Source organism: Phacochoerus africanus, chromosome X, assembly GCF_016906955.1.
Source record: "Phacochoerus africanus isolate WHEZ1 chromosome X, ROS_Pafr_v1, whole genome shotgun sequence".
Lineage (NCBI taxonomy): Eukaryota > Metazoa > Chordata > Mammalia > Artiodactyla > Suidae > Phacochoerus > Phacochoerus africanus.
In genome coordinates this window covers 125600116-125623958 of record NC_062560.1, presented here as the reverse complement: position 1 = coordinate 125623958, position 23843 = coordinate 125600116, and the positions used below count along the sequence as shown (strand labels likewise).

Here is a 23843-nt window from a genome sequence, read left to right as displayed (position 1 = left end):
CCTGGGTATTTTACTTTATTTTTTGATGTGATTTTAAATGGGATTTTTTAAAACTTTCTCTTTCTGATATTTCATTATTAGTGTATTGAAATGCTATGGATTTCAATTTCTGTATATTACTCTTGTATCCTGCAATCTTTGCTAAATTTATTTATTAGCTCTAATAGTTTCTGGGTGGAGACTTTAGGGTTCTCTTTTTTCCCTGTTGGAGTCTTTTTTTTTTTCTGTTTATTTGTAAACACTCTTTACATATTAAGGGTATTGACCCTGTCTGCATATATATTATATTTTTTTTTCATATTTGTTATTTCTCTTATTCTTATTTATGATCTAGTTGAAGTAAATAAATTTAAAACTTTTATGTAGTCAAAACTAGCAGTCTTTTACTTTATAGCTTCTACGTACTTATGCTTCAAAAATTATTCCTTCCCCTGTGATTACATATTCACCTTAGTGATGTCTAGCTTGTTTTCTCCAAATGGTTAAACATTTCATATTTAGCTACTTGTTTCATAGGGTATTTTTAGTGGTGTGGAGGAGGAAATATGTAATTTTCCCTCTACCCTTCTAGGTCTTAGCTGAGACCTCATCTAATAAAAAACAGATTAAAAGGAGAAAAACAAATGATTTTAATTATGTATGCACATATAGAGATATAAGATATAAGTCTCACAAAGGCAGCCGGGGAATTGAGGCTTCTCTAACTAAGGAAAGGGGCAGGGCTCTGGGACTCCAAAAGGGGATAAAGGCCACTCACTGGAAGGTGAAAGGGGAAATAGATGGTAAATAGAATTTGCCCTGCCATCTAAGTCAGTCTCTCAGATGAAAAGTGATCGCCAGTAATAACTCTTTTCCTGGTAAAGACCCCCTTCTAATGTAAATGTCTCTACCAAAAGGTAACTTCCATTCTGTTTTCAGAGCCTCTCCTGTCTGCAGTTTCTCAAAATCATCAGCTCCAAATAACTTTAACAAAGAGTCATATTTGAGGGGGCATATTCTGCTTCTCTTCAATGGCATATAGTTCAAGATACTGACTCACTTTATTTTTTCCCCGTATTTAACCAATTTTACCAGCTCCATCCACACTCCTTACTCAAAGGTAAAATCTTAAATCCCTCTCGGTAAAATCTTAGTTTTTAGTTCCCTTCGTGGCACAGCTGAAACGAATCTGGCTAGCATCTATGAGGATGCCGGTTCGGTCCCTGGCCTCACTCAGTGGATTTAGGATCCTGTGTTGCTGTGGTGTAGGTCGAAGACAATGCTCGGATCTGACGTGGCTGTGGCTGTGGCTGTGGCTGTGGCTGGTGGCTGCAGCTCCGACTTGACCCCTAGCCTGGGAACTTCCATATGCCATGGGTGCGGCTCTAAAAAGACACACACACACACACACACACACACACACACACACACACACACACACAAAATCTTAGTTTATTCCTAGTATGCTGAAGATTTTATTTGTGAATGAGGTTTTCTTTCTTTTTTTTGGCCTTTTCTAGGGCCACTCCCATGGCATATGGAGGTTCCCAGGCTAGGGGTCCAATTGGAGCTGCAACTGCTGGCCTACACCCCAGCCACAGCCATACCAGGTCCGAGCCGCGTCTGTGACCTACACCCCAGCTCATGGCAACGCCGGATCCTTAACCCACTGAGCGAGGCCAGGGATCGAACCCTCAACCTCACGGTTCCTAGTCAGATTCGTTAACCACGGAGCCACGACGGGAACTCCCAGGTTTTCTTTTAAAATTGTATTTTCCCACTGTTATTGCTGCCACACAGAATACTCTGAATCCTGTGCATTTATTTTGTAACCAGGTAACTGAATTCTCTTAGTAGCTCTTATATATAGTTGATTCTCTTGCATTCCTAAGTAGAAAGTAGAGTGTGATAACACCTGCGAATATGATTATTTCATCTTCTACTTCCCAGTATTGCCTTTATTTATCTTGCTTGGCTATACGTATATCTGTGAGTAATTACACAGACTTGGGATCATAGAGAACATGCAGTTTACATACACGGCAGATCTTCTCTTAATACATTTCCTCATTGGCACCTTCTTCCTTTGAGAAAACCCTAAGTTTAATATTTGCACAAAATTCTGCTGTGCGAGCTACAGTATAATTTTTAAAAATTTAGGGGGCCTTCATTACAATTATTTAATGTTTGAAATCATTTCAGATTTACAAAAATTTGCAAAATAGTATAAAGGATTCTCATATACTCATAGTATGAGTATCAACACCAGAAAATTAACATTGATATGTTATTAATCCATCTACAGACCTTATACAGATTTTTTTTTTGTCTTTTTTGCCATTTCTTGGGCCGCTCCCGTGGCATACGGCGGTCCTCAGGCTAGGGGTCGAGTTGGAGCTGTAGCCGCCAGCCCACGCCAGAGCCACAGCAACGCTGGATCCGAGCCGCGTCTGCGACCTACACCACAGCTCGTGGCGATGCCGGATCCTTCACCCACTGAGCAAGGCCAGGGATCGAACCCACCACCTCATGGTTCCTAGTTGGACTCGTTAACCACTGCGCCCCGACGGGAAGTCCAGACCTTATACAGAGTTTTAACGATTATTCCACTAATAGATGTTTTCTTTTTGGTCCAGGATCCAATCCAGGGTCACACCAGGCACGTGGTTGTCTTGCCTCCTTTATCCTCTACCTTCTGGGATGGTTCTTTAATAAGCCTTTGTTTTTACCAATTCTGAAATTTTGAAGAGAAGTGGCCACTTACTTCGTAGAATGTTGTTCGCTTTGGGTTTGTTTGAGGTTCCCTTGATGAAGTTCAAGAGTATTACAGAAGGATGCCTCGCCCTTCCTGGGGCGCCGTGTCAGGAGGTGGGTGACGGTGATATGACCCCCACGGACCATGTTAACGTTGCTCTTGTTTGCTGGCTTCCTTCACTGTAAGGTTACTGTTTTGCCCTTAGGAATGATAAATATTTTGAGACGATGGAAATATCCTGTTTCTCATCATCCTTCCATCCACTGCTTTTAGCATCCGCTACCGATTTTTCTTGAAAACCGTGGTGGTTGCCAAATGATGAGTTTCTACGGCCATTATTCTGCCTGTATTGATAAATTGAAAGAGCTTTTCTTTCTGCCTCATTTATTCATTCAATCAAGTATTTATCAGCATGAATTCATGTATATTTATCTTATACTTGGGTTACACTCCAATACTATTTAATTTGGTTGCTCACATTGTCCCACATTTAACCACTGAGTGCTCTTTCAGGTTGGCTCATAAGCCTTTGGCAAGTCCTCAGCCTTTTTAGTCTTTGAGCATTTCCCACTTTCTGGTACTACAGGATGCTCTAGGCTCAGGCTCCTCTTGGGTCTTTTCTCCAAGGAGAAGGACATTTCTCCAAGGAGAAGGACATTTAGAAATCAAGACCTGGACACTAGGTATGGTCACTGCTGCTGGGGTCACTGTCTCTAGGTCCTCGCAGTAGGTGGAGCTGCAAAATACACGTATGTATATGCACAGCCACACGGATGTACGCATTCAGATGCATCTTGCATGTTCTGCTAAGGAAACATCTTTATACTCACACTTTGTGAAGAACGATTATTAGGAAGTTCCCAGAGTCCCCGTCGTGGCGCAAAGGAAACGAGTCCTACTAGGAACCATGAGGTTGCGGGTTCAATCCCTGGCCTCATTCGGTGGGTTAAGGATCCGGTGTTGCTATAAGCTGTGCTGTAGGTCACAGACGCGGCTTGGATCTGTGTTGCTGTGGCTCTGGTGTAGGCCAGCAGTGGTAGCTACGATTGGACCCCTAGCTAGAGAACCTCCGTATACCACAGGTGTGGCCGTAAAAAGAAAAAAAAAAAAAAGTTCCCGCTGTGGTGCAATGGGATTGGGGGATGAAGATTTGATCCCCGGTTTGGTACAATGGCTTAAGGACCCAGCGTTGCTGTGGCTGTGGCTCAGATTCAATTCCTGGTCAGAGAAATCTAAATGCCATGGTGCTGCCAAAAAAAAAAAAAAAAAAAAAAAAAGAGGAGCTCCCTTTGTGCCTCAGCGGGTTAAGAAACTGAAGGAGTCTCTGTGAGGATTCAGGTTCATTCCCTGGCCTCACCCAGTGGGTTAAGGATCCAGCACTGCCACAAACTGTGGCATAGGTCGCCGCAGATGCGGCTGGGATCTGGTGTTGCTGTGGCTGTGGCATAGGCTGGCAACTGCAACTCTGATTTGACCCCTAGCACAGGAACTTCTGTATATTGCAGGTGCACTGTGAAAAGAAAAAAGAAAGAAAAAAATACATATATGAAAATGATTGTTAAGAACTCATGTGGATTTTAACAATGCCCTCTTGACACTTATTTCTTTTTCTTTTTTGGCCACACCCACGGCATGTGGAAGTTCCTGGGCCAAGGATCGAACCTGTGCTACAGCAGCGACCCAAGATGCTGCAGTGACTCTGCTGGACTCTTAATGCTCCGAGCCACCAGGGAATTCCCATAGATTTTTCGAATAAACATCTAAAATAAAACCTCCCTGGTCCTAGTAAACTGGTCTTAAAAATTTATTATTTTTCAGGATTGCGTTGCTGATATTTGATTTAGAATTTCTGCTTCTTGGGAGTTCCTATTGTGGCTCAGTGGTACAAACCCAACTAGTATCCATGAGGATTCAGGTTTGATCCCTGGCCTCTTTCAGTGGGTTAAGGATCCGGCATTGCTGTGAGCTGTGGTGTAGGTCGCACACACAGCTCAGATCCCTGAGTTGCTGTGGCTGTAGTGTAGACCAGCAGCTGCAGCTCCAGTTTGACCCCTAGCCTGGAAACTTCCATGTGCCACAGGTACGGCCCTATAAAAGAAAAAAAAAAAGAATTTCTGCCTCTATATTCACAAATTAGATAGGTGTCTAGTTCTCATGTTTGGTGCTTTGTCAAGTTTCGATATAAAAGTCGACGTGGTTGTATTAGTTTCCTGGGGCTCCTATAACAAGTCATCACAAATGCGGTGGCTTAAAACAACAGAAATTTACTCTCTCACAGTTCAGGAGGCCAGAAATCTGAAGTCAAGGTGTAAATATGGTTGGTTCCTTCTAGAGGCTTCTGGTGGTTGTCAGCAATCCTCAGCATTTCTTTTTCTTTTTATAGCCGCACCCGTGGCATGTGGGAGTTCCCCGGGCTAGGGGTTGGATCAGAGCTGCAGCTGCAGGTCTACACCACAGTCTAACACCAGATCTGAGCCATATCTGTGACCTAACTGCATCTGGCGATGCCAGATCCTTAACCCGCCTAGAGAGGCCAGGGGTGGAACATGTGTCCTCATGGACACTATCGGGTTCTTAACCCACCGAGCCACAACGGGAACTCCCCTTGGCATTTCTTAACTATAGACGCGTCACTCCAGTCTCTGCCTTTGTCTTCACATGACTTTCCCCTGCGGGCGTCTCTCTGTGACTTCTTGTCCTCTCATAAGGACACCAGCCACTGGATTTAGGACTCACCTTAAATACAGAATGATTTTAGGTGATTCCTCTTAAGGCACTTAACTAATTATAAGTGCAAACACTCTATTTCCAAATAAGACCACCGCCTGAGGTTCCAGGCAGACATAAATGGGGAGTGGGCACTGTTGAACCCACTATAGTGGACCCATAAAATTAAGTGGATAAAAATGTTATTTTATTTTATTTGCTTTGTAGGCCGGCACCTGCAGCACATGGAAGTTCCCAGGTTAGGGGCTGGATCAGAGCTGCAGCTGCCGGCCTATACCACAGCCACCTCAACACAGGGTCTGAGCCATGCCTGCAACCTACACCACAGCTCACGGCAACACTGGATCCTTAACCCACTTTGTGAGGCCAGGGATTGAACCTGCATCCTCATGGATACTGGTCGGGTTTGTAACCTGCTGAGCCACAACGGCACCTCCAAAACTTTTATTTTGTTTTTTGCAACTTGGAACCGGAGTTTTCTTTTAGTTACGGTAGCCCAAAAAGTAAGTGTGAGGTCTTTACACGCAACTTTTCACACTTGTAGTCGCTGATGCTTGCATGTATTATACTCTAATCTCTGGTATCCCTTTAAGGTTTAGGCTGCTTAGTGCTCTACCCATCGTTATAATTTTTCCCTTGGCTAAGTGTGTTTTCTCATATATAAATCTATAAATCACGTGTAATCATGTAATTCAAAAGTGTTTATGTGTTAATCAATGCAGCGGGGTATGTGTACGATATAGATAGATAAGGTTATAAATATTGGCATCTGGCAATAGGCTGACATCTGGTGTGTAGTTCCATCGATATTTTCTATTAATTGACTTATGTTTGTAGTCGGTTTATGTGTACTACATAAATATCACACTTATTTTTATTTAAAAAATTAACCATACATGCGTGATGGCTTTAATAGGGATTAAAGTAGTCTAAACAGCTCACGCCATATTAAAGGGCTGCTATTTCACCATATGCCATAGAAAGGCGGCCTTAAACTTTCATTCCTGCTACTGTCCCCAGAGGGGCCATTCAGACTCTTAGGATGAGCTGCATTTCAATGGGGGTGCAAGTCTTCTGCCAGACCTGGGGAATGACCCCAAGATGCCAAGAAGATCAAAGAGGGGGGTGTGGCAAGCTTTGCAAGGAGCACAGGTGACAGGCGGGGGAGCAGGAGGAAGAGCCGCCCAACTGTTGGGAGGCCGGTCTGTGAAGGGTTTGCCGGCAGGGGGCGCAAGCCCCCGCCTTCTCTCGCCGAGACCACCTGAGTCTCCAGAATCTTTTCAGCCTTTGCAGTGATGTGTCTTCCCCCAGGCCCTCCCCTGAGGATCGCGTCCCAGTCGGTAGCCTTGCGCTCCGAACTAGGAACTAGAGCAGAGAAACCTTGACGCTTGGAGGCTCTCATCTGGCCAGGAGGGGCGTTTAATGCAGCCTCCTCTCAACCCTTCCAACCGGAAAAGAACCGGTCGAGCTTGAGAAACCGAGTCGTGTACTTTCTCTGCACAGTCCCCCTCCACTTTGTAAATAAGTGCGTGGCAGGTGCTCACATAATGTTTAGTGAGTTAATACGTCTGTTTGTCTGTTTGTTTGTTTTTCTTTTCACAGCCGTACCTGTGGCATATGGAAGTTCCCGGGCTTGGGGTGGAATCAGAGCTGCATTGCCATGCCAGCCTACACCACAGCCACAGCCACACCAGATCTGAGCCGCATCTGTGACTTACGCCACAGCTTGCGGCACTGCCGGATCCTAAACCCGGTGAGCAGGGCCAGGGGTCGAACCCGAATCCTCACAAACATAACGGCAAGTCCTTAACCTCCTGAGCTACATGGGGAACTCTGAATCAATACTCTCAATTTCCTCTGTGGTACCTGGCACAAAGCCAAGCACAGAGTAACAGCTGCCAACCTGAGTCCTCTCACTTCATCCTCACAATAAAAGCAGATGCCACCAACCTGTGAGGATTAAGAATCCGTGTAAACCACTAACCATGGAAAGAAGCTCTTGGGAGGCTGATTTTATAGAGGAGGAAATGGAGGCCCAGAAAGGTCAACAACTTGCCCAAAGTCACACAGTTAGGAACGAGCAGAATTGGGATTGTAGGCGTTCCTGTCGGGGCGCAGTGGTTAACAAATCCGACTTGGAACCATGAGGTTGCGGGTTCGGTCCCTGCCCTTGCTCAGTGGGTTAAGGACCCGGCGTTGCCGTGAGCTGTGGTGTAGGTCGTAGACGTGGCTCGGATCCAGCGTTGCTGTGGCTCTGGCGTGGGCCAGCGGCTACAGCTCCGATTCGACCCCTAGCCTGGGAACCTCCATATGCCGCGAGAGCGGCCCCAGAAAAGGCAAAAGGACAAAAAAAAAAAAAAAAAGAATTGGGATTGTAGCCTGACTTTATCAGGCTCAAAGCCCATGTCGCCGTTGTCCTAAGCTTTCAAAACTGTCTACCCAAAGGGCACATGAAGCTGCTTATTTGGCTGTCCTGTTTTGCTAATTAATTTAGTCCTTGCTTAAAACCAATGAAAGTGATTAGGGTAAAGTTTTCAGGTTTCCAGAGAAAAGTCTTTAATTTTGGCACCAGAGCACAAGTAGGGGAGAGGAGGAGGCAAAGAGATGGAGAATGTAGGCAGAAGCCTTTATTCTACTGCCACGTGTGTCTGTTTTTCAAATTAGACATCCCAAGTCTTCCATCAGGGTGGTTTGGTGTGTCCATCTAGGCAGTTTGCCACTGCTTGGAAAAGACACAAAGGCTTTTGTTCGTCATGAAAGAATTCTCTCATTCCCACCTACAGTAATTGCCAAGAATGGGATCTGTTAGAGTCATTGCAAAGAAGAATGATTGCCTTTCTGTGCCTAAGGCCACGTCGTAGAATTCGGGACCAACTCTGCAAAGACAGCAGCCTCCCATGTGGTCGGAGAGTTTCCTTTTAGATCATTTCTTTCTGGCGAAGGTCTCCGGTACTTCAGCCACTCTGAAGACATAGGCACTTTTTTCCTTTTCTTTCTTTTTCTTGAGGGGGGGGGGGGTCGGGGGTTACATCCATGGCATGCAGAAGTTCCCAGGTTAGGAAGCGAACCCGTGCCACAGCAGTGATGAAGCTGGATGCTTAATCTGCTGAGCCACCAGGGAACTCCCGGGACTTGTGTGCTTTTGAATGGGACCCGACACCTCCCTGATTTTTCAGATGCAAAATCTGAGACCCAGAGAGAAGAGGGGATTTGCTCCGTGTCATTCAGCCACAGTGACGCAACGGGGCTTTGAACCCAGATCTTCTCCCTCCTGTGGGGAAATTGAACCAAATCCAAGCACGCTGAGGAATATCGAAGGATCACATGTGCTTGAGCAACTGTCTGGGGAAAACTGGGCGAGAACTGTGAAGGACAAACGTCCAGGTAAGCCCGATGCTTACGAAAAACAGTACGTCGGAGCCACTCCTGTCACGCTAACTGCTGAGGTCAGTTGAGTATCTGCTGCTTACTAGAAGCAGGATGGCGGGTAACATCGATATAGCTTTAATTCCATGTAAAGAGATGGGAAAATCCACCGTCGCTTTGGAGGCACCTGCCAGCTCCCTGCATGCATTTAGGTATTTGTTCTGCTCAACAGGTACAGTCGGCTCGCCCTCTCCTTAGGACCTGACAAAGCTTCTTTAGGTCTTGACTTTTTTCTTTTTTTCTCCTCCAGCACACCCAGGCCAGCAAACCGCACGGCAGATGGCCTTTCAACTTCGTGCCTCTTTTGCTGGTAAGGACTCATGAGGTTTTTTTTCAGGTAACGAGGGAGGAGCCCTGTTGAAAGAAACAAAACCAAGCACATCCTCCCTCACTTCCTCAAGCTTTGCTCTTCCTCAGTCCAGTCGTCTGTGAACTGGGAATAATATTGCTGGGTTTTTTGTTGTTGTTGTTGTTCGTTTTTGTCTTTTTAGGGCCGCACCTGCAGCATATGGAGAATCAGCATATGGTTGAATCAGAGCTGTAGCTGCCGGCCTATGCCACATCTGTGACCTGCATCACAGCTCACGGCAACGCCAGGTCCTTAACCCACTGAGCGAGGCCAGGCATCCAACCTGCATCCTCATGGATGCCAGTCAGATTCATTTCTGCTGAGCTACAATGGGAACTCCGATATTGCTGTTTTATTCAGGTGCTTTTGCCATCCCCTGCTGGATACCAGACAGCCTGCCCCCGCATGAGAATTTTCAGATATTGGGACAGTGACCCATGGGCACCAATGCGTGTGTGGTAGGCTGAAAAATGGCTCCTTGAGACATCAAGCCCTAATCCCCGGGACCTATAAATGCTACCTTATTTTAAGAAAGGGTCTTTACAGGGGAGTTCCCACTGTGGTGTAGCAGAAATGAATCCACCTAGTATTCATGAGGATGCGGGTTCGATCCCTGGCCTCGCTCAGTGGGTTGAGGATCCGGCATTGCTGTGAGCTGTGGTGTAGGTCGCAGACGCGGCTTGGGTCTCATGTCGCTGTGGCTGTGGCTGTGGTGTAGGCCAGCAGCTGCAGCTCCGATTCAACCCCTAACCTGGGAACTTCCATATGCTGCGAGTGTGGCCCTAAAAAAAAAGAAAAAGAAAGAAAAAGCAAAAGAAAGAAAAGAAAGGGTCTTTGCAGATGTGATGAAGTCAAGGATCTTGAGATGAGGGCATCAGCCTGGATTATCTGGGGGGCCCTAAGGACAGTCACATGCATCCTCCCAAGAGGGAGACCAGGTGACACACACACAGAGGAGAAGGCCGTAGGAAGAGAAACAGAGAGAGATTTGAAGATTCCAGTTTTGAGGCTGCGGCCATAAGTCAAGGAATGCTGGCAGCCACCAGGTGCTGAAAGAGCTGGGGATAGAGTCTGCCCTGGGGCCTCCGGAGGAAGCGTGGCCCTGCCAACACCTTAATGTCAGGCAAGTGAAATTGATTCCAGTGTGCGGAACTGTAAGAAAATCCCTGTCTGTCGTTTTTCCATCACCAGGTTTGGGATATAGTGTTACAGCCGGCACAGGACCCTGATCCAGTTGGTTACTCACATAGTAAACAGCACAAAGATCGCCCAAGGTGAAGGACTCGGGGCCCGTGTAGGACAAAACAGCCGTGAGCGGGTGTCCGGGTTCTCGCTGCGGCGAGGGGTGGAGCTGGTGTGGGAGTTTTGTGTGGGGGCAGGGCCGTTCATGGTTTGAAATCCCCGCTGGTGCCCAGGATAGAGCTCCTGCACTGCTGAGATGTGGGGGCAAAAGGGAAGCAGGAGGGATGGGGCTTGAAAGCCCTTAGGAGTCAAAAACCAAAATGCGCTTGGACAGTTTATTACAATGATCTAACTCAGAGTTGTAAAGACTTTAGAACAGGGTTGGAAAACAAGGCTCTGCACAAGGTAATTTGTAAGAAAAATTAGCTGCTATTATTTTTACCATTTTGGGGGGTCACACCTGCGCCATATGGAAGTTTCTGGGCCAGGGATCAAATCTGAGCCACAGCTGAGACCTGCGCCACAGCTGCGGCAGTGCTGGCTCCTTCACTCCCTGTGCCGGGCCAGGGATCGAACCAGCGCCTCCACAGGGAGAAGCTGGGTCCTGAACTTGCTGTGCCACAAGGGAACTCCCTGGGCTACCTGTCTTTATAGTCACTTTGCTACTCTGTCTTCAAAATCATTTTCGGAGTTCCCGTCGTGGCGCAGTGGTTAACGAATCCGACTAGGAACCATGAGGTTGCGGGTTCGGTCCCTGCCCTTGCTCAGTGGGTTAACGATCCGGCGTTGCCGTGAGCTGTGGTGTAGGTCGCAGACGCGGCTCGGATCCCGCGTTGCTGTGGCTCTGGCTTAGGCCGGTGGCTACAGCTCCGATTCGACCCCTAGCCTGGGAACCTCCATATGCCGCGGGAGCGGCCCAAGAAATAGCAACAACAACAACAAAAAAAGACAAAAGACAAAAAAAATCATTTTCATTATTTGATGATATTCCTATTATGCTTCTGAGTTTGCTTCTGTCTATGCGTCTTCCTTGCTGCGGTGTAAATCTCACAGGATCGGCGACCGTGTTTGTTCCATCCATCATGATAATCCCAGCATCCAGCATAGGGCTTACTTAGCGCAGAGTCGAACCTCAAGAAGGGTTTGTTAAGTGAATAAGTAATTTTTAAAAACCTAACATTTCCTGAAATGAATTTTCTTTTTCTTTTTTTTTTTTTTTGGTCTTTTTTGCTATTTCTTGGGCCACGCCCGCGGCATATGGAGGTTTCCAGGCTAGGGGTCGAATCGGAGCTGTAGCCACCAGCCTACGCCAGAGCCACAGCAACGCGGGATCCGAGCCGCGTCTGCGACCTACACCACAGCTCACGGCAACGCCAGATCGTTAACCCACTGAGCAAGGGCAGGGACCGAACCCGCCACCTCATGGTTCCTAGTCGGATTCGTTAACCACTGCGCCACGACGGGAACTCCCTGAAATGAATTTTCTACATCACATGCTATCCCATTTTTTTCTGACACAGAGCGATGGAAAGAAAGACGGGTGGTGAACCGAACTGTGACGAGAGGAACTATTAGGAAGTTGGGAGCCTGCTGATAATCACTCTGTGGGTAATAGTACTAGAACTTTCAGGGATCCATAAAGAAAAGAAATCAGTGCTGTGGTCCAACACGTTCTGTCCCTCTTTGTTTCCACGCTCTCAGCTTCAGCCTCCCCCTGCCCCGTCTCTGTCACATTGATGCATTTAATAGGGAGCTAATTGAGGTCCTGGCAGCTAGATGTTTGTTTGTTCCTGAAAGCACCTGTCCACATAACTGTGCGTGGGCCAATTCCAATTCCTCTCCCTCTTCAAAATCTCTCCGGTTTGTGCCAGTCTGTACGGTGCTGCCGGGTATCAGCATGCCCCCGCCCCCCATCCTGGTGGCCATCCCTTTCTTGAAGGCATCCATCTTCTGGAAGCTTCTACCACCACAGAGCTCTAGTGTCTATGGCAGTCTTTGAAGTGGTTACTTGGGCACGGCTCAGAGGCTCCAGCCAAGCTGAGCCAGGCAACACAAGAAGGTGTGTGGCAGATGACAGATGGCGGCTGCTGAGTTGGTCCCGAGTCCTGGGCCAGCCCTTGGTGCTGAGCGAATGAGCATCGTATGTCCCACCTGAACCAAAAGAATTGCGACACATCAGCACCCTCGTTCGCGGACCGTCCAGACCGTCGCCTGTCTGTCTGCCCGTGTTGCACCGCTTTCCTATCAGCAGCTTGCTCAGGCATGAATACCCTGCTGGCTCCGCTCAAACCAGGCAGCTCACGGCGCAGGTGGGATGTGCGGGGTTCTCTCTTCTGGGAGGGGCTGCAGGCCATCCACGCACCATGGAACAGCTACTGAGCAGTCTTGGTGTTCAGCAACCATTTAAAGGGACATTTTTTTCATTCAGCGTTTCATCACCCTCACGACCTTTATTCACACACTGTTTTAAGACATCCTTGTGGCCTTGTTATGAATATATATTTTGTTCTGGTTTTTATATGGCTACATAGGCATTTTTTATTACAAAGAATTTGTAAGCCTATCATTATCTAGGCTGTATAATATTCTACCTAGTATAGCGGTTTCAACCGGGGATAATCGTGTCCCCCAGACATTTTTAATTGAGGTATAATTGACATATAACATTATATTAGTTTCAGGCATATGTCAAGGTTCAGTGTTTGTATACACTGCAAAATGCTCACCACAGTCTGTACAGGTACCGTCCGCCACCATACACATAGTTATGCAAATTTTTTCTTTTCTCTTTCACCCTTGTGACGAAGATTTTTAAGATTTAATCTCTTAGAAACTTTCACATAGGCAATACAGTATTATTAATTATACGCCTCATGCTGTATAGTACATCCCCACAGCTTGTTTATTTTATACTGGAAATTTGTACCTTTTCAAATTGATGAAGGGGGTCAAAAGGTAGAAACTTCTGGTGATAAAATGAAGGGGTATTGCTTTTGGATATAACAGTGAGGAGAACCTGGAGCCAGGAAATCCTTACTCCGTGATAGATGTCCCCCTGTCCTCGCGAGAGGGTCTTGGAGCGCCGTAGACGACAGCCCTGGGAAACCATAGGTCTTTGGATGAGACTGTCAGTGTGCAGGTGAAATCTGTTTGGGGAGGAGTTCCCGTCGTGGCGCAGTGGTTAACGAATCCAACTAGGAACCATGAGGTTGCGGGTTCGGTCCCTGGCCTCGATCAGTGGGTTAAGGATCTGGCGTTGCCATGAGCTGTGGTGTAGGTTGCAGACGCGCTTGGATCCCACGTGGCTGTGGCTGTGGCTGTGGTGTAGGCCGGCGGCTACAGCTCCAACTGGACCCCTAGCCTGGGAACGGCCCAAGAAATGGCAAAAAGACCCCCCCCCCCAAAAAAAAATTCCTCTTGGGGAAAAGAGGACAGGGAAGTGGAGGTATGTATACCTCCAGCCCAGGTTTGATAGGCCCAAGACTGAATTGTTCCCTCCGAGGTTGCTTCTCCCTTTGCCTTGACGGAAGGTGGTTGCGTGGGTCAGCCCGCTGGTGCAAGTGGCCCGTCTTGGCTTTCAGGGTGGGATAGGAGCCCACGGAGGAGCAAGACCTCCGGTGTCGAGTCTGGGACCACCGGCCGGCTGTTTGCCATTTCCTCCAGTCTCTCGACCCCGCAGGATTTGGCAGGCTTGGGACCAAGCTTATACCTGCGCCGAAAGAGCCCCACTCTGGTGCCTGGGCTTTAGATGGCCTCGCTTTGAGGAGGGGACAGTGGACTGTCGGAGGTGTGCCCGCATAGAGCAGCTGGCCCCCTTCTAGATGCACCATAAAAACCTGGGAAGCTGAATTCCTTGCCGAAGTGGCTACAAGCCCATTTCCAGAGCCTTCGCAAGCCCCTTCCCGGTGTCTGTCTCCCCAGGGACACACATGCCGTCGGTGTGGGCACCTGTGTGACCAGAGGGTGGCTGGGAGGCACGAGTTTGCTATTTGGGGGGAGAGGGGATGGAGTTTAGAAGTGCATGTGTGCTTCCTGACAGGAGGAGGGAGCCGGAGTGAGAAGAGAAGGGGGTAGGCGGTAGGTCACTTTTTGGAGGCGGATGTTCTACCTGTAGGTGTAGAACTTTGAGGCTTTTGCACTTGAACCTGGGCTTCCAGGTTGTCATGAAAGTATATTTGTTGAGAGAGAAGGGCAGGGCATTTTGTTAGCTGTAAAACTTTCGAAGAAAACAGAAAAATCTTCCTGACCTTGGGTTAGGCAAAGATGGCTTAGATATGATTTTTTTTTAAAAGCACCATGAGTAAAAGAAAAAAAAATTACGAACTTAGGAGTTCCCATTGTGGATCAGTGGTAATGAACCCGACTGGTATCCAAGAGGATGCAGGTTCGATCCCTGGCCTCGCTCAGTGGGTTAAGGATCCAGCGTTGCTGTGAGCTGTGGTGTAGGTCACAGATGTGGCTCATACCCAGCGTTGCTGTGGCTGTGGCTGTGGCTGTGGCTGGCAGCGACAGCTCCGATTCTCGACCCCTAGCCTGGGAACTTCCATATGCCTCAGGTGCAGCCCTAAAAAGCAAAAAAAAAAAAAAAAAAAAAAGAAGAAGAAGAAGAAGAATAAAAAAAAAATCCATGCTTTGGCATGTGTGAGCCTTGTGAAAGAAGCCAGTCACAAAATAGAACACATTGCCTGATTCCATTGATATAAAATACGCAGAACAGGCACATCGTATAGACAGAGAGTAGATTAGTGGTTGCTTAAGTTTGGGGGGAGGTTAGGGATTATAAATAATGACCGACTGGCCAGGACAGAGCTCTGTGTGGTGGAAGAAATGTTCTAAAAGTGGTGAGTGGTGGTGGTGGCAAAAATATGAATTTACTAAAAATCATCGAACTGTTCATTTTAAATGGGCGATTTTATAGTATTTAAATTATATCTCAGTGAAGCTATTAAAAAAAAAAAAAAAACCACTCGGAGTTCCTGTCATGGCTCAGTGGAAACGAATCTGACTAGCATCCATGAGGACCAAGGTTCAATCCCTGGCCTCACTCAGTGGGTTAAAGGATCTGGTGTTGCCGTGAGCTGTGGTGTCAGTGGCAGATGCGGCTCGGATCCAGCGTGGCTGTGGCTGTGGTGTAGACTGGCAGCTACAGCTCCCTTTTGACCCCTAGCCTGGGAACCTCTCTGTGCCGTGGGTGTGCCCCTTAAAAAGACCAAAACAAAATTAATTTACTAAAAATCATTGAATTGTTTATTGTAGATGGGTAAGATTTTATAGTATTTAAATGATATCTCAATGAAGCTATTAAAAAAAACAAAAAAAACAAAACCCAAACTATAGTCCTGCCTGGGATGTGGCAAAATTGAGGAACAGAGGCCTTGCTGTCCAGTGGCTCAGAATTTAGAATCTCTAATTCTCATGCTAATCTCAAGTTTTTGGTCCTCTACTAATTGCTCCTGATAATAGAGATTTTCTTCCTGATCTGAGTGAGAAACCCTTGGAACAGCCTCTGGCAGCGGAAGCTGTTGCCTTTTTAAAAACCCATCCTCGCCTCACCGCCAGGCATCATGAAAACCACGCAAACCCTACACCTCTTGAAAACAGACAGCTGGACGTCCCCCACCACGTGTCAGGCACAAGGCGTGCGGCCCGGGCCGGGCGGCAGTGTTTCGAAAGTCCTGCCTTCGGATTTTGCTTCCAGTATCCAGGCTGTGGAGCTGGCAATCGGGGACCCTGGATGTGATCAGCTGAATCTCTCCTGAATGTTTCCCAGCCAGCCTCGGCAATCTATAGCATAATTGTATTCTGCCACCGAGCTCTCAGCAATACCATCATGCAGACCTTCCAAATGCTTAATGTGGTCATTAGCTGCGCAGCATAGTAGAAATTCGTGGATATGGTACAGGGTTGGGGAGAAGCTATTTTTTAAACGGAGACAAATAGCAGAACAGCTGCAGCCTTCTGCCAGGAGACTCTATTTTCCTTGCTTCTTTAGGACTTTGGAATTAACTCCGGAGAGCGCGGTTGAAAAATTAGAGTTGGACGGAACCAAAAAAACTCAGAAGGGGGGGGGGGTCCAGGCGTGGAGGGAATGCCCTCCTCCGAGGGCACAATGGCTCCTTCCTGCAGCCGGCAGACAGCAGGCACCGCAGCGGGGAGAGGCCCAGGGAGGTGGCCGTCCTTCTGTGGCTGAGGTGGGGGAGTGCATAGTCCTGGTCCTGCCGTTTCAATGTAAAATTGCCTCCGAGCCAGTAGGAGAGTCCAACTTGTAGGAAGAGAAAAATTGGAAAGAGGAAAAAAATGAGTCCAAATCCGAAAAGTAACATTAAGGAATCTTTTCTTCAGGACTGGAGTGTTGGGTTTTGGTTTTTGGGTTTTGGCCCTGCCCACCCATGGCAGGTGGACGTTCCTCGGGCCAGGGATCCAACCCACTGTACCACCAGGGGACTCCTTGATTGTGTGGCTATTTAAATTTGAATTAATTCAATGAAATTAAAATTTCACCTCTTCAGTCTTGCCACATTCCAGGTGCCGAATGGCCACATGGAGCTAGTGGCTACCATCTTGGACAGTGTGCATAGGGAACATTTTCATCATTACAGAAGCTCTCTGGAACAGGGCTATTGAATCTAGGATAATAAGAGGAGATATTTGGTCTGGTCCCACCTGTTTATCCTATAAACAGGGAAGCGTTATCCGTTGAGGAAATATGATTTTATGAGATTACGTTGGGGGCCTACAGGCATTATGGATACACATGTAGCTCTTGTCACTTGCCCTGATCAGACCTGCATCCTCAGGCTCTCAGCCTCCGGTTCTCAAACCTGGCTCCACCTTAGAATCATCTGGAGAGATTTTCAAATGCCCAATGCTCGGCTCACAAAGCTGACCAATGAAATCAGAATTTCTGGGGAGGCAGATCAGGCATCAGGTTTCTAAAAAAAATGGTAAACTGGGGAGTTCCTGTCATGGCGCAGTGGAAACGAATCCAACCAGGAACCATGAGGTCGCGGGGTCTATCCCTGGCCTCACTGAGTGGGTTAAGGATCGGCGTTTCGGTGAGCTGTGGTGTAGGTCGCAGGTGCTGCTTGGATTCGGCATTGCTGTGGCCGTGGTGTAGACGAGCAGCTGCAGCTCTGATTGGACCCCTAACCTGGGAACCTCCATCTGCTGTGGGTGCAGCCCTCAAAAGACAAAAATAAATAAATAAATAAATAAAATAAAAAATAAAGAACAGTAAACTTTAGAATAATTTTAACTTTACAGAAAATTTGCAAAAATAATGTGGAGAATTCCCATACACCCCCCCCACCCAGATTTCCATGTTATTGATATCTTACATTATTGTCATACATTTGTCACAATTAATAAGCCACTATCAATGTATTGGTCCTGACTTCATTCAGATTTCCTAATGTCCCTTTTCTGTCCCAGGATTCCATCCAGGATAGATATTAAATTACATTCGGTGGTCACGTCTCCTGAGGCTCCAGGGTGTGACAGTACCTGAGACTTTCCTTGCTCGTGATGACCTTGACAGTTTTGAAGCGCACTGGTCAGGTATTTTGCCGAATGACTCTCAGTTGTGATGGGTCTGTTGTATTTCTCGTGATTAGATGAGGTTATGGGTTTGGGAAAGATCCCAGCGGTAAAGCGCCATTTTCATGTCATTATGTCAAGAGTCATTATACGCCAGCAACATACGCCTCTCTATTGAACTGGTTGCCGTAGTGTTTGTTAGGTTTGTCCACTGTAAAATTAGTCCATTTCCTCCCTTCCTAACTGCATCCTTTTGTTTGTTTTGTTTTTCTGACTGCGCCCTCGGCCTGCTTCTGCATGACCGGCGCCACAGCAGAGACCATGCTGGATCCTTAAACAGCTGAGCCACCAGGGAGCTCCTAAGTGCACCATTTTGGAAGGAAGTCACTATGCCCAGCCCACAGTTGAGGAGTGGGGGCATTACCGTCCACTTCCTTGGGGCGAGGGTGAGTACATAAATTATTTGGAATTCTTCTCCATGGGAGATTTATTTTTTCCATTTATTTCTTCAATTATTTGATTATATAATAGGGACTCATGTACATTTACTCTGTACTTCAGAGTTGTAAAATCCAACAAGGTGTTTATTTTGTCGCTCAAATTGTTCCACGTCTGGCGATTGGCAGCTCTTTCAGTTGACACGTATAGCACTTTGACATAACCCTATCAATCTAGGGTTTTGTTTTATTTATTTATCTACTTATTTTTAGCACTTCCTTTAGTAGGATCATCTTATAGAGGTCCTGACCCATTCCTAGAATCAGCCAGTTCTCCAAAAGAGACCTGGTAAAGATTGAAGACGAAAAAACTGAGAGCTGGGCACTAAGCGTGCTTGTTGCTGGAGTCATTGCTTCGAAGACAGTAGCTGACAGTGCAAAGAAATGTACGTGCATGTACGAGCCTGAGTACATGCACACATGTCTAGAAATACATATATATTTTTGGTCTTTTTAGGGCCGTACCTGTGGCATACGGAGGGTCCCAGGCTAGGGGTCCAATCGGAGCTACAGCTGCCGGCCTACACCCCAGCCACAGCCACACCAGATCTGAGCCTTGTCTTCCACCTACACCACAGCTCATGCAACACTAGATCCTTAACCCACTGAGCAAGGTCAGGGATCCAACCCGCACACTCATGGAGACTAGTCGGGTTCGTTACTGCTGAGCCACAACAGAAACTCCTCCATAAATATTTCTATTTGGAACCATCTGTATCTATAGTAAGTTAAAATGAGTTCATACAGTTGTCTCTGAGAAGTATCAGAACCATGGGGCTCATTGGAGCCTTCCTTCCTTGTCTGTATCCTCTCAGTCCAACAGTGAGAAATCTGGCTCCTGCCATATGCCATCCATTTACTTGGGTCAGTCCAAGTATCCACGTCCAGAGGTACCAGAATTGCTAACGCACAGCGGGAAGCAAATGTATCACCTAGAGAACAGTGATTATGCGCGGTTCCCACTGTCTTTAGCCTTACAGACGCCACTCATCGCCAGAGTTCTTTAGCTCAGCGCTTCCCCCCAGCCCCTTTCAGTAAGGTTGTTTCATTAATTTGTAAGGCAGTTAGATTCTTTTTCACACGATGCATTTCACCTTGGGATCCCTTGACATCCTAAGTGCGTTGCAAAATTTGCGTACTTAAGGGATACGCTTTGTACTGTGAAGTTTTATGGGTTTGGCAAATGAATGGCTCTGTGATCATCTACGTGGGCAAAGAATCTGGAAGAGAATGGATGTGTGTACGTGTAGCACTGAGTCGCTTTGTTGTACAGCAGAAATGCTCACCGCCTTGTCAATTGACCCGACGTTCATCAACCTTTATTTATTTTTAAATGAAACTTTTAAAAAACGGGAAAAAAAAAAGAAAATGCATAGCCTCACGCACCCACCATTATAGTACCATTCAGAATGGTTTCACTGACGTAAAATAATCCTTTGTATTCAACCCCCTCCCACCCCACTCCAAACCCCTGGCACCTCACTTTCTTTGCCATCTCTATGATTCTGCTTTTCCCACGATGTCATCTAAATCGAGTCCTACAGTATACAGCCTCTTTCACTCAGCAAAATGTATTTTTGTGGGTGCTGGATGTTGCATGGTGTGACAGCTCATTGATTTTTATTACCGAATAGTATTTTCCATGGTGTGGATATACCCTGGTTTATTTATTCACCTATTAAAGGACATCCTGGTCGTTTCCAGTTTGGGGCAATTCGATTAAAACCGCTATAAACATTCACATGCAGATTTGGGGGAGGACATCCATTTTCAAATCAGTTCGGTAAATACCTCGAAGCAGGATTAGTGGATCGCATGGCAAGGCTATGTTCAGCTTTGCAAGAAACGGCCAAGTTGTCTTCCAAAGTGGTTGTATCATTTTGCATTCCCTCCAGCGATGAATGAGAACGCTTGTTACTCAGCATCTTTGCCAACAATTGGTATCGTCAGTTTGGGGCCATCCTAATACATGTGGGTTTTTTTTTTTTAGGTTATTCAGATATATGGTTTATATACATTTAAAATAGGTACATTCTGGGAGTTCCCGGTGTGTCTCAGTGAGTCAGGAACACGACATAGTGCCTGTGAGGATGTGGGTTTGATCCCTGGTCTTGCTCAGTGGATTGAGGCTCTGGTGTTGCTCTAAGCAGCTCAGACACAGTGTTGCCAGCCATAAAATAAAAATAAAAGAGGTACATTCTATCACCATAGACTAGATACATTTTTCCTAGAAGTTCATAAAAATGGAAACAGAGCACATGAACCCTTTTCGTGTTTTATTTCTTTCGCTGACACTAATATTTTGGTGACTCATTGGTGTTGTTTGCACAGTAGCCCTTTCTTTTCTGTTGTGTAATAGTATTCCATGGTGTCAATGTGCCACACTGAGTTATCCATTCATATGTTTGGAATAATTGGGTCGTTTTCAATTTTTGAGTATTGCCAATAAATATGCTGTGAACATTTTATATTTAACTCACTTGGGTAAGTACACAGCAGTGGGGTGGCTGGGATGTATGTTAGGTGTTTGCTTAGCAGTTTAAGAAACTGTCAGTTTTCCAAATTGGTTGTATCCTCTTATAGCCTCACCAGCAGTAAATGAGAGTTTTAGTCATTTCACATTCTTGCCAACACTTGGTATTAAAAATCTTTTTAATATTAACTATTAGAGATGTTTTTTGTGGTTTGAAATTGCATGTTTCTGATAATTCGTGGTGTGGAATATCTGTTCCTATGCTTGGTGACCGCTGACATACCATCTTTATGATGGGTCTGTTCAAGTCTTTTGTCAATTTTCTAATCGAGTTGTTTTCGGACCATTGTGCTGTAAGATTTGTTTGCACGTTCTGTGTACAATTTTTTTGTGTGTTTTTCTTTTTACGGGAGCACCTGCAGTATATGGAAGTTCATGGCTAGGGGTCGAATTGGAACTGCAGTGGAGGCCACCACCACAGCCACGGTAACACTGTTCCAAGATGCATCTGCGACCTACACCATGGCTTGTGGCAATGCTGGATCCTTAATTCACTCCGCGAGGCCAGGGGTTGAACCTACATCCTCACGGAGACAACGTCACAGCCTTAACCCGCTGAGCCACAATGGGGCCTCGTGTATACAATTCTTTTGTCAGATATATGTATTACAGATAGTTTCTCCTTGTTCCCTTGGCTTGATTTTTCACTTCTCCAGTGTTTTCTCATGAGGACCAGATATTTTTGTGTTAATGAAGTCGAATTTATCATTTTTTCTTTTATACATCATATTTGCATCCAGTTTAACAAAACTTTGCCTACCCCAAGTTACAACGATTTTCTTCTATGATGTCTTATCAGAGCTTCATATTTTTAGCTTTTAGTCTATAATCTTTCATGAATTAATTTCTTAGGATCGTCTGTGTACCTGATCATGTTGTTTGTATAGGAAAAGAATTTGTATTTGTATGTATATATTTTTTCCCATATATTTTACTGCCTTATTGCAATAGCTAGGATCTCTAGTACAATGTTGAATAGAAGTGGTCGGAGTTGACATTCTCGCTTGTTCCTGCTGTTAGGGAGAAATCAGTCTTCCACTATTAAGTGTGATGTTAATTTTAGTGGGGTTTTTTTAAACATCTTTTTTGGGGGGCCACACCTGCGGCATGTGGAAGTTCCCAGGCCAGGGGTTAAACCCACACCACAGCAGTGACCTGAGCTGCTGCAGTGAAAATGCCAGGTCCTTAACCCACTGCACCACAAGGGAACTCCTAACAGGCCCTCTTTTTAGACTGACTTCTATTTGTAATTTGTTGACAGGTTCAACCATGAATGGATATTGGAGATTTTTTTGTTTGTGTTTTTTTTTGCTTTTTAGGGCTGCCCCTGTGGCACGTGGAGGTTCCCAGGCTGGGGGTCTAATCGGAGCTGGAGCTGCTGGCCTACACCAGAGCCACAGCAACGCCAGATCCCAACCGTGTCTGCAACCTACACCACAGCTCACGGCAATGCTGGATCCTTTAACCCACTGAGCGAGGCCAGGGGTCGAACTTGCATCCTCATGGATGCTAGTCAGATTTGTTTCTACTGAGCCATGATGGGAACTCCTTTTAACCATTTACAATTGTCCAGGTCAGTGGCATTGAGTGCACTTATATTGTTGTGCAACCATCACCACCGCCCATCCTTAGAACCCTTTTCATCTTGTACAACTAAAACTCTGTCCCCGCTGAGTTAGTTTCCTTCTGTCCCTAGTTTATTGAGTGGTTTTTTTTTAAAATCATTAAAGGGTGTTGACTTCTCTCAAATGTTTTCTGTACCAATTGAGATGATCATGTGTTTTCTTCCTTTATTCTGTTAATGTGATGTATTGCATTAATTGATTTTCATGTGTTGAAACATAATATCCTTTTCTTGGTCTTTAAATATTTGTGGAATCTTTAGTAATGTCACCTCTCTCATTTGTGATATTGATAATTTGTTTTTTTTCACTTTTTCCCCTTATCATCATGGCCAGGTGCTTCTCAATTCTATAGATTAACTCAATAAACCAGATTTTTGAAGTTCCCATTGTGGCGCATCAGGAAGAAATCCAACTAGGAACCATGAGGATGCGGGTTAGGTCCCCGGCCTTGCTCAGTGGGTTGGGGACCCAGTGTTGCCATGAACTGTGGTGTAGGTCACCGACGTGGCTCGGATCCTGCGTTGCTGTGGCTCTGGCATAGGCTGACTGCCGTAGCTCCAATTCAACCCCTAGCTTAGGAACTTCTATGTGCCCTGGGTGCGGCCCTAAGCAAAAGCAAAACCAACCAACCAAGCAGATTTCTCTTTCATTGATTTTGTCTATTGTTTGTGTTTTCTATTTCAGTGATTCTGATCTGATCCTTATTATTTCCGTTCTTATGCTTAGTTTGGGTTTCCTTTGCTCTTTTTTTCTAGTGCTTTAACATACAAGCCGAGATCATTGATCTGAGACCTTTCTTATTTTCCAACAGAGGTGTATAATGCAATATATTTTCTTCGATGTATTGGATATGCCATATTTTCCTTTTCATTTAGTTTTAACACATTTTAAATTTCCATTGTGATTTCTTCTTTGTCTCCTAAGTTATTTATATGTATTTTATTTAGTTTACAAATATTTGGAGATTTTTCAGATATCTTTTCCGTTGATTTCTGCTTTAATTCGATAGTGGTCAGAGAACACACTTTATATAACTTGAATCTTTTAAAATTTAATTTGGCTTGTGTTAAGGCCCCAGTATGGCATGTCTTGGTAAACGTTCCTTGTTTAGGTCTGCTGATTTTTATGTACATACATACTTTCTATCAGTTATGGAGGGAGAGGAGTATTATAATCTCATTGTATTGTATTGTATTGTATTATTTTTTGTCTTTGTCTTTTTAGGGCCACACTT

The 23843-nt window shown here is 45.8% G+C and overlaps 1 long non-coding RNA gene across 2 annotated transcripts; it reads left to right on the top strand.

Annotated features, from left to right (window-relative positions):
• The first annotated feature begins 8509 nt into the window (after positions 1–8509).
• On the top strand, positions 8510–18292 carry LOC125118760 (uncharacterized). 2 transcript variants are annotated; one of them, XR_007132886.1, is made up of 5 exons: positions 8510–8845; positions 9138–9197; positions 11939–12022; positions 17850–17975; positions 18268–18292. It is a non-coding gene; the product is annotated as an uncharacterized LOC125118760 (long non-coding RNA). The 2 variants fall into 2 exon arrangements; XR_007132885.1 differs by lacking the exon at positions 11939–12022.
• Positions 18293–23843: the final 5551 nt, after the last annotated feature.